This window comes from Mastomys coucha, unplaced genomic scaffold (assembly GCF_008632895.1).
Source record: "Mastomys coucha isolate ucsf_1 unplaced genomic scaffold, UCSF_Mcou_1 pScaffold7, whole genome shotgun sequence".
Taxonomy (NCBI): domain Eukaryota; kingdom Metazoa; phylum Chordata; class Mammalia; order Rodentia; family Muridae; genus Mastomys; species Mastomys coucha.
The window spans coordinates 106,946,790-106,961,005 of record NW_022196913.1 but is presented as its reverse complement, the minus strand read 5'-3'; the positions used below and the strand labels follow the sequence as shown (position 1 = coordinate 106,961,005).

Sequence of the window (14,216 nt, the reverse complement as noted above, 5' to 3'; positions counted from 1 at the left end):
AAAAAAAAAAAAAAAAAAGAATACAGGCTCATAATTTTTTTCCTGTAGTTAAAGCAAAATGAGATAAGCTTACCAAATTGGTTGTGAGAAAGAGCAGACGTGAAGTTGTATAGTCATGTAAGAACATTGAATTCCCAAAGAAAATATTTCAGAACAAAAGTAGACTTCTCGTCAGTAACTTTAAGAGAAGCTATGTACGGCCAAACATTTCTTTCTCTGCTTTCTCCACTACATACTGCTAGCTCACACACATCTGAGTTCTTAGCCCTGCTTTGCTGGGATTTATACCAGGTGGCTATATCCTCCCCAAACCCCTGCTCATTGTTAATGGAGGAGGGAGGCAGGGCATCCTTAATCAACCTCATTCCGCCTTGGATGGCGGTTGGCATTCAGCAGTATGCCAGATTCCTTTAGTTGATATTATCTTTTCAGTGGGTCCTACTTGGTCTCTCTAGCTACACTTACTGGAGATTGGTCTGCAATCAATCACCATTTCAATGTACAAAGCTTAATGATCTATGCACAGTTATACAAGCTGAGCTCCCAGGAGCACATGCTAGTTGAAACCACCTGCTTAAGAGCCAAACTCAGCCCGTAGCCTCCCCTTAGTCAGCTAGGGACTTTGGGGTAAAGCATCCTCTTCAGGCTTCTTTAGAAAAACAAAGGAAAGATAACTCCCTACAAGAAGTTACTCTATGATCCTCGTGAGATAAATGTGAGGTGCTGAGCCCAGGAGCTGTGAGAACATGACAAATGCCATCTCAGTAGAACATCACTGTTTCATGGGAGGGGGGAGGGGTAATGTGTGCTGTGTATATAGCTTTAACTTGTCTAGAAGTCAACAATGTGAAAAGAAACAAACAATAACAAAATCATTTATTCAACCCAATACATTCAGAATGTATTCAATATTATAATCGATAATCTAAAAATATTGGTGAGTTTTAATACTCTTTTTGGGTAATATCTCTAGAATCTAGTATTTTGCCTCCATAGCACATCACAATTCAGTTCAAAATTTTCAATGATGAACAAAAAAATACAAAGTTTTAATTTATGCATTCATGGGCTACTCTATTTTAAAATTTAAATTCAACTGATTGAATAGCATTATAACTAATTCCTTACTACTAATAACACCCATTCATGTGCTAATTAGCCATTTAATTGGACAATGGTTTTGACATTGACAGTACAGAGTGACAGGATGTGATCCAGAATCAAAACCCTGCTGTCAGTACCTAGCCAAATAAATGAGCTTTGTCTCACCCTTCACAAAGTCCCAAAGTATATTCTGTGCAGCCAGTGTGGTGGCTACAAGGTGCTATTGATGTACTAAGTTCCTTTCCTTTGCCATCCTAGACCTGACAGATTTGTTCTCCTTCTGTTTTGGGCATCATGACTTCATCTCAAACAGGAATGAGGTCTGATGAAAGCCAAGGAGGAAATGGTAAGCACTTGCTCACCCTTTTCTGCTGATGCGATGCTCCCCTGAAGCCCCATGAAGTGTCATTAAAGACGCACACCTCAGTAAGCATCCTTGTTTCCAGGGGGCAGCATCCACAGGTGCAGTGCTTTCTCACCGCTCTGGTTGGGTAGGGTTCTCTGTTGTGATAAATTATTGACCAAAACCAACTTGGGGTGGGAGGAGGATTTTGTTTGTCTTATAAGTCCACAATATAGCTTCACTGAGGAAAGTCAAGGCAACCATGGAGGAGTGCTGTTTCCTGGTTTTCTTCTCCATGGCTTCCTCAGCCTGCTTTCTTGTACAACCAAGGCTCTCCTGGTCTGGCTAGGGGTAATGCTACCTACAGTGGTGTGGGGTCTCCCACATCATCATTAATCATTAATGGAAAAATGTGCCCCTCCAACACTTGCCTTCAGGCCAGTCTGCTGGGGTATTATGTCAATTGAGGTTCCCCCAACCCAGATGACTCTCTCTTGTGCCAAGTTGACCAAAAACTAACCAGTACACTTGGGTACATTGCCATCGCCAACAAAACTTGAGTTCTTCAGTAAGGAAAAAGAGTGGATACTTGATAAGCAACTGGCAACCTCCTACCGAGGTGGCACCTGCAATTGTCATGGCTATCGCTGACACTCCTACTACCACTGAACTACTACAATCAAACTCTCTCATATTTTCCAGGGGAGGCTCAAAATTTAAAACAATAGTTTGATGTAGTTGTCACTATTTAAAGAAAATACCCACCTTAGGGCTTTACATCTTAGAATATATCTAAGTACAGCTCGTAGGATCAGTATATGTGGGATACGAGAGGAGGAGGAATGGACTGCCTTTCTGAGAACTGTGGATAGCAGGAGGAATAGGCTTTTGGGGATATGGTGCAGGCAGAAGCTGCCTGCTTTATAGAAATGCAGTAAAATCTGGTGCTGGAGTTATTGTCTTATGAGATTTTGCTTCTAGCCACTGGGAGAATACCCGTGGAAGGCAAGTGTGTGCTGCCCATTGAGGGTTATCGTTTCTTACGGGCATCAGAGATGACGGTATGGGATCAGATTCAGCTTTGAGACCTGCTGACTTTTAACGTCCTATCTTTTTAGTCCGCCCCCATTTATCACCAAGCAGGAACAGGCGCACTGTCAACCTCAATATTATGCAGGCATAACCTGGTTTGCTCTCAAAAAGGTGCTCAAAACCTAAGTATCACAGTCAGGCAACTAATATAATCACTTCACCAGCCAAATGAAGGAATGAGATGAGCAAGCGCACACAGATTTAGCTTATGCCCTCACACAGAAAATCTCCATTGTAATAGTGTATTGTTTTCTCTTACCGTGTTATCACACAGTGAGTTTTCTATTTTCTTTTTCCTTATACTCCCTTTCAATTTATTAGAGTCCTGAGAGGAAAGAAATTGTGTACTCAAAAAGGGCTGTAACAGGATTTTACAAAGAGGTTATTTACAAGGTTAAGGTGGGGAGAAAGGAACTGAACGGGAAGAAAACAGTGTGGGAAATCAACAGAAAACCTGGCCATCCTGCTTCTAACAGTGAGGCAAGGAAAACGAAGTCTATGCCAGCTATAGAGGTAGAACAAAGCCTTCAACAAAGACGTGACTGAAGACAGGTAACAAACCAAAAACCAACTGAGCAAAATTTGTTTACTGAGTTGCCATATTCTCTTTATCTAAAGAAACCTTTGCAAAGAACTCACTGTGTGTCTGATCCTGTTGAAAAGAGCTCATTGTGCAAACAACTGTCAAAGTCACATTGGCATGGAGAAGCTGGCTCCTTAAGGAATGCTCTTGCTAAGTGGCCCTGTATTTCTTAAGTGGAGTATGAAAGTGTGGTTCCTGTGGGTTTACTCTCCCAAGGACTAACAAGCACTTACTCCTGAACTCTGCTGTAACCATATACTGCTTTGGAAGAGGCAAAGAGGGTGCTGTCCAAGCCCTTGGTGCTGATCATTCCTTTGACTTTTAAAAAGAAATTATTTATATATTTACATCAGAAATGCTGCTCCCTTCTATGGCCCCTCCCCCCCATCTCCTTCCCTTTCACCTCTGATAGGGTCTTCCATGTGTATCCCCCCACCCTGGTGCATCAATCCTCTGCAGAATTAGGTTGTATCTTCTCCCACTGAGGCCACAGAAGGCAGCCCTAAGCTGCATGTGTTCTGGGGGCTTTGGGGCAACTCGAATATGCTTTTTGATTGGTATCTCAGTCTCTGGGAGCTCCCAGGGGTTAGTTGACACTGTTGGTTTTCCTGTGGTGTTGCCATGACCTTCAGGGCCTTCTATCTTTCCCCTAACTCTTCCATAGGAGTCCCTACCCTCCATCCAGTGTTTGACAGTGGGCATCTGCATCTGGCTCAGTCAGGTGCTGGGTGGAACCCCTCAGAGGACAGCTATGCTAAGCTCCTGCCTGAAAGCACAATATAGCATCACTAGTAGTGTCAGGGATTGGTGCCTGCTCATGGGATGAATCCCAAGTTGTGTTGGATGGGTCACTTGTCGGCCATTCCTTCAGTTTCTACTCCAATTTTTTTTCCTGTATTTCTTTTAGACAGGGTTGAAAATTTTGTAGGTGGGTTGGTGTCTTTATCCTTCCCCTGGGGGTCCTGTGTGGCTACTGAAGGTGGTCTCTTCAGGTTCCATATCCCCACTGTTGGGCATTTTGGCTAAAGTCAGACACATTGACTCCTTTCCCTTGATGACTTGTAGGAAGAAAGGAGTTGAACTCACTGTGTATGCTGCTTGGTGTTGTGTCTGTAAGGGCAGATGTTGAATGCTGTATACTATCCCAAACACTTCTCATGGTTAGTGCCTAATTTAATTCACACATCTCTTTCAAGTAGTGGGATGATTTTTCTCCATTTTTGGGTAAGGACCTAAGAAACTAAATGGTTAAGTAGACCACAGACTCTCAATTGTCAAAGGAGAGTCAAAACAGCACCTACTCCACTGGACTGGTATAAAGATAAATTTTAGTTAATATTTGAAAATACAGCATAATTAGGTACACAGTATCTGCTTTACAACAATACCAGGAACATAGTGAGTGCTTTACAACATGACTAGCTACACAGTGAATGATTACAATATGACCAGTTACAGAGTGAGTTCTTTTCTACAGGACCAGAAACATAGTGAGTTCTATGCAATGGTTTCTTAGAAAAAGAGAATAATGTCAATTCAGTAAACAAATTTTGTTCAGTTGGTATTTTGTTTGTTGGCTGGCTGGCTGGTTGGTTGGTTGGTTGGTTGGTTGGTTGTTGGTTGGTTGGTTGGTTGGTTTTAGATTTTGGTTTTGTTTTATTTTGTTTATATTTGATACTGGTCTGCAATACTACCCTCCCTTGAATGTTGAGGTCAAATAAAAACTACTTTTATCTGTCCAGGAAGAGATTAAGGTCATTAAAAATCAAGCAGTGATTTATTGATACAAGTCATTCAAATTTACTGTTTAGCATTCCATGGCCTAGGAGTGATTTGACATTTTGTTTTATAGACAAATAAACAAACAAAAGGCCCCAACATCCCCTCATGAATAGAAGAGCAGTGGACTTGGCAAGTTACAAATGGAATTCTTTTTCACAGATTACCAACATGTAATGGATGTAGTCAAGTTGTTTCCCCCTTTCACCTGTGAAATAGGGTTAGTGATTCCCAGATCAACTGCCCCTTCAATCACAGGACAGTCACTCAGTAAAAGGGGGGAGTCTCTTTGTCTTTCATTACAAAACTGGGAATAATGAAGAATTCTAGGAAAGAGTTAGTTTTGGAAACCTATTCCATAGATAGCATCATTAGCTAATGAGCATCAATATAAGTTTGAAAAACAATGCCCATTTTTTGTTGTTTGTTTGTTTTTGGCTTTGATTTTTCCCCCTAACCTTGCTTATGGAGAAGACTCCTCTGCCTTTCTACTTTGAAACTATATCAGTCTGTTTTCAGTTTCTATACTATATAACTGAGGCTGGGTACTTTGTACGGAAGGACGTTTACTTAGCTTGGGGATTTGGAGGCTGAATTCCAGGATCCGATTATCCTGTCAGTTCAGCCTATGGTGGGGGCTTCACAGAAGGTAGATTGATTGGGAGTACAGGGAAGAGAAAGAACTCAAAGGCTGAGCTAGGATCCAGAGACCAGAGAAGAAGTTCATCTTCCACTTTCATAGCAACCTTCTCAATACCTCGGCTTCTCATGAACACAGCTTTAACCTTTCTGAAGACAGGACCCATAAGGATTAAGATGTTCTACTGGGACCTACATCATATATGTCCTACCATCTCTTAACATTACCAACCAAGATTCAAGCTTTGAGCCCTTAGAGATACACTGAAATTATACCTAAGGTGTTTCTGAGGCACAGTAGAAAGAACATAGATTTTGGAGCCTGGTTTTCTAATTCTAAGTTATGATACAATTCAGCAAAGACAGAACCTCACTGAGCCGCCATTTCCTCAGTCATCAATGTCTCCCTCACACGAATACTGAGATAGAGCAATATTGTGCACTTAAATTGCTGGCTGTGCCCACTTCTTCATCTTGGGACAGCCTGGGCCATTGTTCACAGGGCTGTAGTGGAGGGAGAAAAACTTTGGGGGTGTGTTCAGCAGTGAGTGCACAGGCAAAGAACATACACCTGGGAACAGCTTTGGACAACAGAATCTGTTCAATGAGGATAGGGGTAAGGGGTACTCATGCCCTTGGGGATGTAGCCAGCGTATCTGGAGCAAGGCTTATGTGGCCATGTAGAATTGGCCAGGAGAGGGGTGTTGGAAGATGCCTCATCTGCATACTGAGGGGCTGGAAGACAGGGGTAGGGCTGGGGGTGGGAGTGGAGGAGACACAAGAGGAACCTTGTAAGGTCAAACAAGAAGTGAAGCCTGGTAACCGATAACTGTCAGAGTAACAAATTCTTACTAGGGTTGATGGTGGGGCAGCTGGATTCTTGGCACTAGGGTGGGAGTGGGGAGAGATCCAACTCCTGCTGTCTTCATCTGAGGTATCCAGGACTGATGCTCTCCTCCATCTTCCCTTCTTAATCCTAGGCCATTACAACCCCAGATTAAGTCACCTGCACACAGTAAGTGTCTTAGCCAACGACAGGCATGGTAATAAATTCATGAGCACCTTTTAAAAATTAGGCTACTCTACTAGTCGCTTTCTGATGCTATGGTAAAATACCACAACCAAAACAACTTATAGAAGAAAGAGTTTATTTGGACTTACAGTGCTAGGGGGACAAGAGTCCATGAAGGCAAAGAAGCATGGTAGCAAGCAGCAGGCATGGCTGAGAGCCTGCTTACAGCAAACTACAAGGAGGGATGGCTTTTTCCTTTCAAAGCCTGTCCCCAGTGTCAGACTTGGTCCAGCAATGCTGCACCACCTAAACCTGCCCCAACAGCACTACCGTCTGGGAACCAAGTGTCCAGATGCTCAGGATTATAGGAGACACTTCTCATTCAAACCATCACAGCTGCTTAGGAAACCAAGTAACTGTATAAAATACATATTTTAAAATGTATATAAATTGCTCCTGTGATGAATATTTGTCTTCTGAGTTTTCTAAAATACAGAGAGGAATAAAATCTTACACAGCAAAGAAACAGCACCACTTGTGCTGAAGAACCTGTTGTACTAGAAAAGAACATTTTAAAAGGGAGACCCAGGGCAGGGGATGTGGCTTCTGACTAGTTCTGCAGAATGAGCCGAGGATCACAGGCTGCACACAGTAGTGATTGTTAGTCTTTGGGTGTTTTCCCCAAGATGTCAAACGTGCTTTTATAACAGGCCCCTCAATTAGCCTAAGTGTCCTTAAATCAAGTGAGTCTCTGATTAAGGAACTGCTGTGTTCTTGCTTTTGTGTTCCTATGTCTATAGAAGCAGTTGTCCTTTCTCTAGCAAATAGCTCCAATTTTGTCCTCTCTTGGGGTTCTCTATTCCTTTGAATGATTCCTCTATTATTCCAGAGGTCTGGAAGCCTTGCCCTTTCCCTACACCCCCAGTAGCTTTGTCTGCAATTCCTGTGGCTTTTTCCTCCTATGAGTCCCTGAACTCCCAGTCCCTGCCCTAGCCCTTCCTTCTATCTCATAGTCCAGTCTCCTCCCTGATACTATGATCACTGGCATCTCTCTTGACAACAGCCCATGCTGCACCACACTGATCTTTAAAAATGCAACTCTGTTTTTTCTTCCTCCTTTAAGGCCCTACAGGGTCTCCCACGCTGTTGGTTCAGACGAAGGTCAGATTCTTTATTCAACCAGTAACAGACAGCAGGATTTGGTCCTTTCTATTCGGATGGTTTATTCTAATGTCACTGCAGCCACACAGACCTTTGAGTTTGGGGAATAGCCCATCAATAAGTTGGATGGGCATGTCCCAATGTAATAATGTACAGTAGCATAAAGATTTAGTATTCATCAGATTCTTTTAACCTATTTTACACTGTTTTCTTTCCTTATCCTCTCCTTTATAGTGTTTCAAGTTTCTTCTTTCTGCTAGCTAAGGAAAGACCACAGGGCTTTGCACATACTAGGCACATATACAACCTCTAATCTCCATTTCTAGCTTGATTGTGAACTAAGTAAGACATATTAAATTACCTTTCACAATGTTAACCCCCCATCATTCCATCCCATGTACACATGCAAGAATATGGATATGCATGCATTTACATGTGAATGTGCACATGACCTTTTGTCTTTACACATACATATACACCTGTGGGCATGAGTATAAACACACACACACACACACACACACACACACACACACACACACTGTTACTAAGACTAAAGAGCCTTATTTAGTATCTCAAGTGAAATGTATGCTTTAAATCAGGTGGCCACTGGAGCTGGAGAGATGGCTGCTCTGCTGCAGGACCCAATTTCAATTCCCAGCACCAACATGGCAGCTCATAATTGCCAGTAATTCCAGTTTCATGGAATCTGACACCCTCACATAGATATATGTGCAGGCAAATCCATCAGTGCACTTTAAAATAGTAAAACAAAATAATTAAAAAATATTTTTAAAAAATCAGGTGGCTATTGATTCAGGAAAAAAATTGTTCTCACTAGGTCCAAAATCCCTCCATGCTTGCTTTCTCTATTTATGCCTGTATTGCCACTGTATAGACTGTGTATATCTCTTGTCCTTTACTGTTTCAGACTTTGGAATAAGGTTTCTGCCTTCATAAAGCTTATAGTCTACTGGAGGAGACAGAAAGGCCAACAATCAGCTCTATAAACTTAAAGAAGTGACTTAACCTCCCTGTGCCACAGACCCAGTCTATAAAATGGAACTGTGAATGTCATCCTTACAGTGTCATTATGGACTGAAATTAAATAAAATGTCAATTTGTAAGTGCCAATCTCATAAGATCAGTAAGAGACATAATGGAAGCATACAAGACTAGTGCTTAGAACAATAAAAAGATAATCCATGTCTTCAGCAAGTGACGCCTTTATATTTGTTATGTGAGCAAAAGAATACAGTAATATTTCTCATTGAGATTCAATTTTCTAAAAAGACCAATCTAGAGTTAGTGATAAAGAATGATTCCAGAATATGGAAAAGCATAGCAATAATCCCAGCAGCACTTCAGTAGAAGCGTGGGGATCAGGAATTCAAGACCCACTTTAGCTACATCATAAGATTAAAGCTATCCTGGGCTACAAGGGATCCTAGATAGGTACTTAGGTAGGTACGTAGATAGGGATAGATAGATAGATAGACAGACAGACAGACAGACAGACACACAGACAGATAGACAGACAGATAGATAGATAGATAGATAGATAGATAGATAGATAGATAGATACATACATACATACATACATACATACATACATACCTACCTACCTAGATACATAGATAGATAGATAGATACATACATACATACATACATACATACATACATACATAGACAGACAAACAGACATACAGACAGATAGATGATAAATAGAGAGATTTACCAAGAATGTCCTGTTCAAAGAGGTTGTAGAAACAAAACTCAGGCCCTTATACCTGAGTAGCAGACACCTTACCAACCGAGCCTCCATCTCTCTAGCTTCTCTTTGTAAATAAAATAACTCATGTGCATACTAAGCAATAACCTTCACACATGAACAGCGTTAACAAAAGCTGGCCACTCTATGACTCTCCATTTGCTTCAAGTATAAGCATTCATCAAATCTGGCAATCCCCAATTCTCAGATTCCACACAGCCATGCAGGTCAGACTTCAAAGTCATGATAGAGTACCTTCCAACACCAAACGCTGGCACATCACCACTCAGTCATACCAGAGTCCTAGCGATGAGCTGCCAGATAGGTGAAACACTTGGGTCTTGCTGGAGCCATTTTCATAACTTCCCTGATCACTCTTTAAATGAGTCCTGTGATGATCAGTATGAATTGTCAACCTAATGGGCTCTAGAATCAACTAAAAGCCAAGTATCGGAGTATTACTGTGAAGTATTTTCTATATTGAGTTAGCTGAGATGAGAATATCCATCCTAAAGGTATAGACACTATTTCTTGGGTTGGAGTCCTGGGCTCCATTCAAATGAGAAAGTGCCCAAGGACATCCATCTGTGACTGCTTTCTGACAGAGGGTGAAATGTGATGAGCTGCCCCATCCTCCAACTACCATGCCTTCCATACCATGGACTGCACACTCAGATTGTGAGCCCAAAGAATCTCTTCCATCTTATGCTGCCTCTGGTGATTGTGTCACAGCAGTGAGAAAAGTAACGGATACAGTCAGTAGTAGGTTTCCACATTTTCCCCATTTGCAGGGGTGGTGGAGGAAGGGCAAGGAATCCTTGAGGATGGGGTAACTTGTCCAACAATGGACCCTTCAGCTTGCGTTACATACTCTGACCCCATACCTGTACTATTTCTCCTGAGGCTTTTTCTACCTATGAAGCCAAATCCTGCTGGAAGATTTTTGTCCACTTTTTCCAGGAACATTCTGAGTTCCTACAGACCCTTGATCTCATCTGGAAAAAAAAAATCAGGCTCTGGGCCACCTTTAGTCTCAAATGCCTCCAGGGGATGAAATAACACCTACTCCCTTCTCTTCTCCCTACCTTCTTCTTTCCTTTTTTTTTCTTTCATTCATTTTCCTCCTTTGTCTCTTTTTATGTGCTGCACAGGGCTGCAGACTTGCTAAATTGGCAAGTCCTGACAACACTGGATGAGAGGCAAGGGAGAACAAGGAGAGAAAAATGATCCCAGTGATTCTGTTGCTAGTGAATCGCATGCTTTCTTCACAGCTGGAAGCAGCGTCTGAATAATCTCGGAATTAAGTACTTTCCCTGAAGAAGGCACACTTTCTGGAGCAAGAATTAGGGCACACTTCTGATAAGCAAGTTGAGGATATGCAAAGAGGCCAAAAGATTGGAATCAGGTTCAGGACCTGGGAAGGAAGCAGATAAATGCTTCCCCACCCCACCCGCATGCTTATACGTGTGTGTGTGTGTGTGTGTGTGTGTGTGTGTGTGTGTGTGTGTGTGTGTGTGATATCAAAAGAAATTTAGGTTAAAGTTTACTCAGCTTTCAGGTCTATGAGGCACTAGAATAAATGGTGAGACTTCTTCCAAGAATAACTGCTATGTCTTCTTGACCCATTGTCCAAGTGTACACTTGAGCTGGATCTACACATGCCATGACCTCCTTGTCACTCCCTGCTCCCTCCCACGTGCACACTGATACACTGTGCCACCTCTGACATGGCATCTATCTTGTCTTAGTTATATTTCTATTTTGTGCAGAGACCATAACCATGAAACTAACGCAGTGGCTTAAAGAACTTCTATCTTGATCCATAAGCATGAGGCAGAAAGGGGGAGGAGAGGGAGAGAGAGACAGAAAAGCAGAGAGAGAGAGAGAGAGAGAGAGAGAGAGAGAGAGAGAGAGATTGGTGTTCAACTTTCTTCTATGGTAACATGCATCCATGTAGCATGAACCCATAGGTACCAGCTCAACTTCTCCTTGTTCAATGAGAAAAAGAAAGAGGGGGAAAGAGAGATAACTCATCAGTTAAAGGCATATACTGCTCTTTCTTCTAGGCAGAAACACCTACCCTGCCTTGATCATTGAGTTCCTGGATGAGAGACATACTCACAGCCTATATATTTTTAAATAGCCTTAGGCACTACAATAGCTGAGCAGCTGCCTACATTACATGCTGTTAGAATCTATTTTCCTATCAATAATACCGAGCTATATTTACTATTTTCTATGCTCCATCTGGGCTGCTCTTAACCCCAATTGACCAGCCTGCACAGCCATGTTTTTATAGCTCAGCTCATGACAGTTCTCTTTCTCTCTGCTGAACCTTCTCCTTCCTCCTTGTCCTCTCACTTCCAAGCCCTCAAAAACTCAACCCCACCTATCTCTTTTCTGCCTAGCTACTGGTTATTGGCATCTTCATTTAATCACAATTAATTGGGGGTGCGGGTCACTCAGCATCCTATGTGTGGACTCTCTGCTCTCTGAAGCACCAGTCTTGAGGGAGGGCAAATTAGCATTAGAATACAAGCAGCCTTAGGCTAACCCACTGCACTTTCTCTTCCAGAAGGCTAGTTCCATTCACAGCAGCCGTGTCAGGTGGCTCACAATTGCCTATCATTCCAACTCTAGGTGACCTTATATCCTCCTCTAGACTTTTCATGTACCTACCCACACATGCACACATTACACATAGACATACACTCATACACATAATTTATACAATAGAATTAATCTTTTAAAAAGAAAAAAAGTGACAGCCCATCATTATTTAGCCACATGAATTGTTAGCACATTCCTCATGTAATAGGTTGAAGATCTGTAAGCTATTTAATCCATCAACATACATTTCATGTCCAACACGTTTATACCAGAATGATTTGTTTCTGAGCTGTGGTAGTTTTAAACAGCAACTCTGACAACTCGTTTGAGCATGTAGTGTAAAAAGAAATGTCTTGGAGCTATTATAGAGGGAATGTTCAAGGAGGTGGAGGTGAGAAGACTGAGATTCAGGGCATTCTTTTCTTGTGCTCAGGAGAAGCACATATTGCGGGGCTTACCCAGAAGTGTGTGTGTGAGAAAGAGTGTTAAATTACTTAATAGTTTGTCATGTACATATGCATGTATAATTATATGTCAAGTTTAGAAAGCCAATCACGTTTTCAAAAATCCACTTCATTTGAGTAAAACTGAAATCCATGTGAACCAAAAGGTTGCTCTTTTCCTTCTAATGATTATGGCTCAGAGGATGCCTGCTATTAATCCGACCCCTCTCCACCACCAGGCAAATAAATTTCAGTCCTTCCTTCATTCACAATCCCACTGAGGAAGCCACCGAGGAACACATGCCAGGCACTGAGGAGCACGTGGCCTCGTTGTATTTCCCAACCTAGGGAGGGCACATATCAAACATGACATGGAACGCCAGGAGCAGAAATGGGACAACTTAGGACTTTTCTTCTGCACGTGTATGTTATCTCCACTGGCTGCCTACCCCGAGTCTCCTTCCCTTATTTCACAGTCTTCGTACCTCTGATAGTCAATGAGCTTATATTGTTAAATCCACTCAGACACTCTGGATCTTATGATTTATGAATTCTTGATCTTATTTTAAACTGATTCCAAATTTGTTTTCCTATAGGCCTGGCTGTCCTGGAAATAACTATATAGACCACACTGGCCTCAAACTCACGGAGATCCACCTACCTGCTTTTGTCCTCTGAGTGCTGGGATTAAAGGCATATACCACCACACCCAGCACTAAAACAATGATTTTTATCTCATGTAGCTACATGCAGCTGCATATGTGTGATCACATATTCTTTAAAGGCTATGTCCTTCTACAGTATAATTTGACCCTGAAGTGGAACACCATGCTAATCAAGAGAGCACAACTGATTGAAAACCTATGAGAGTGAGATTAAAGAAAGTACAGCAGGGCAGTTTTGCTTAATTTGATATATAAAACCTTTATTGATATTCAAAACACATTTTAAAATAGTTTGAAATAATCTCTATTTCATTAGGTAACAATGCTAATAAAACAAAGTTTCACCATAGACTAAGTTCTATGCAATAATCAGTTAATTAAGTGAAGGGACAAGCTGTATTTAAAGATCTGTAGACAGGATATCAAAGATATTGTTCTAATATGATGTACTTTCCTCATAATATATCTTTCCTCTTTTTTTTCCCCTTCTGTGGTGTGTGGCTGTAAAGAAAACTGTTACAAATGAAAGAAAGGGAGGGAGAGAGAAAAGGAGGGAGGGAGGAATGGAGGGGGAGGGAGGGAGGAAGGAAAAGGAAAACTCTTACAGCAGGCAAGGTACTTACACTACAATTTCAGTTTTAGTAATTTCTGGATTATATCTCAAGTCCCCACACACAGTCTTCTTTTGTTAAAGGTGCTCAGATATTTCCCCATTGTAGTTTTATTCTCTGCATCTAAGCTTTGGTTTAGGATGAACAGAAATCCCTAATAGGAATACTCACCTTCTCTCTCCTTCTACCTCCCTCTCCTCTTTCCTCCTCATCTCCCTCTCCCCTTTCCTCCTTTCTTCCCTCTCCCCTCCCTATTTTCTCCCTCCCATCTGCCCTCCTTTCCTCCCTCTCCCCTCCCTGTCCCCTTCCTCCTTTCCTCCCTCTCACCTCCCTCCTTTGTTCCCTCTCCTCCCTCTCCCCCTCTCTTCTCCTCCCTCTCCCTTCCCTTCTCTCCTCCCTCTCCCTT

At 42.0% G+C, this 14,216-nt stretch overlaps 1 long non-coding RNA gene across 1 annotated transcript in view; it reads left to right on the top strand.

The window, feature by feature from the left end:
• The window catches only part of LOC116082112, a 14,203-nt gene extending 5,452 nt beyond the window's left edge, over positions 1 to 8,751 (top strand). The window contains exons 2-3 of the long non-coding RNA XR_004115174.1: positions 1,363 to 1,450; positions 8,642 to 8,751. This is a non-coding gene — a long non-coding RNA (uncharacterized LOC116082112). The remainder of the gene's footprint in view (positions 1 to 1,362; positions 1,451 to 8,641) is intronic.
• The last annotated feature ends 5,465 nt before the right edge of the window (positions 8,752 to 14,216 follow it).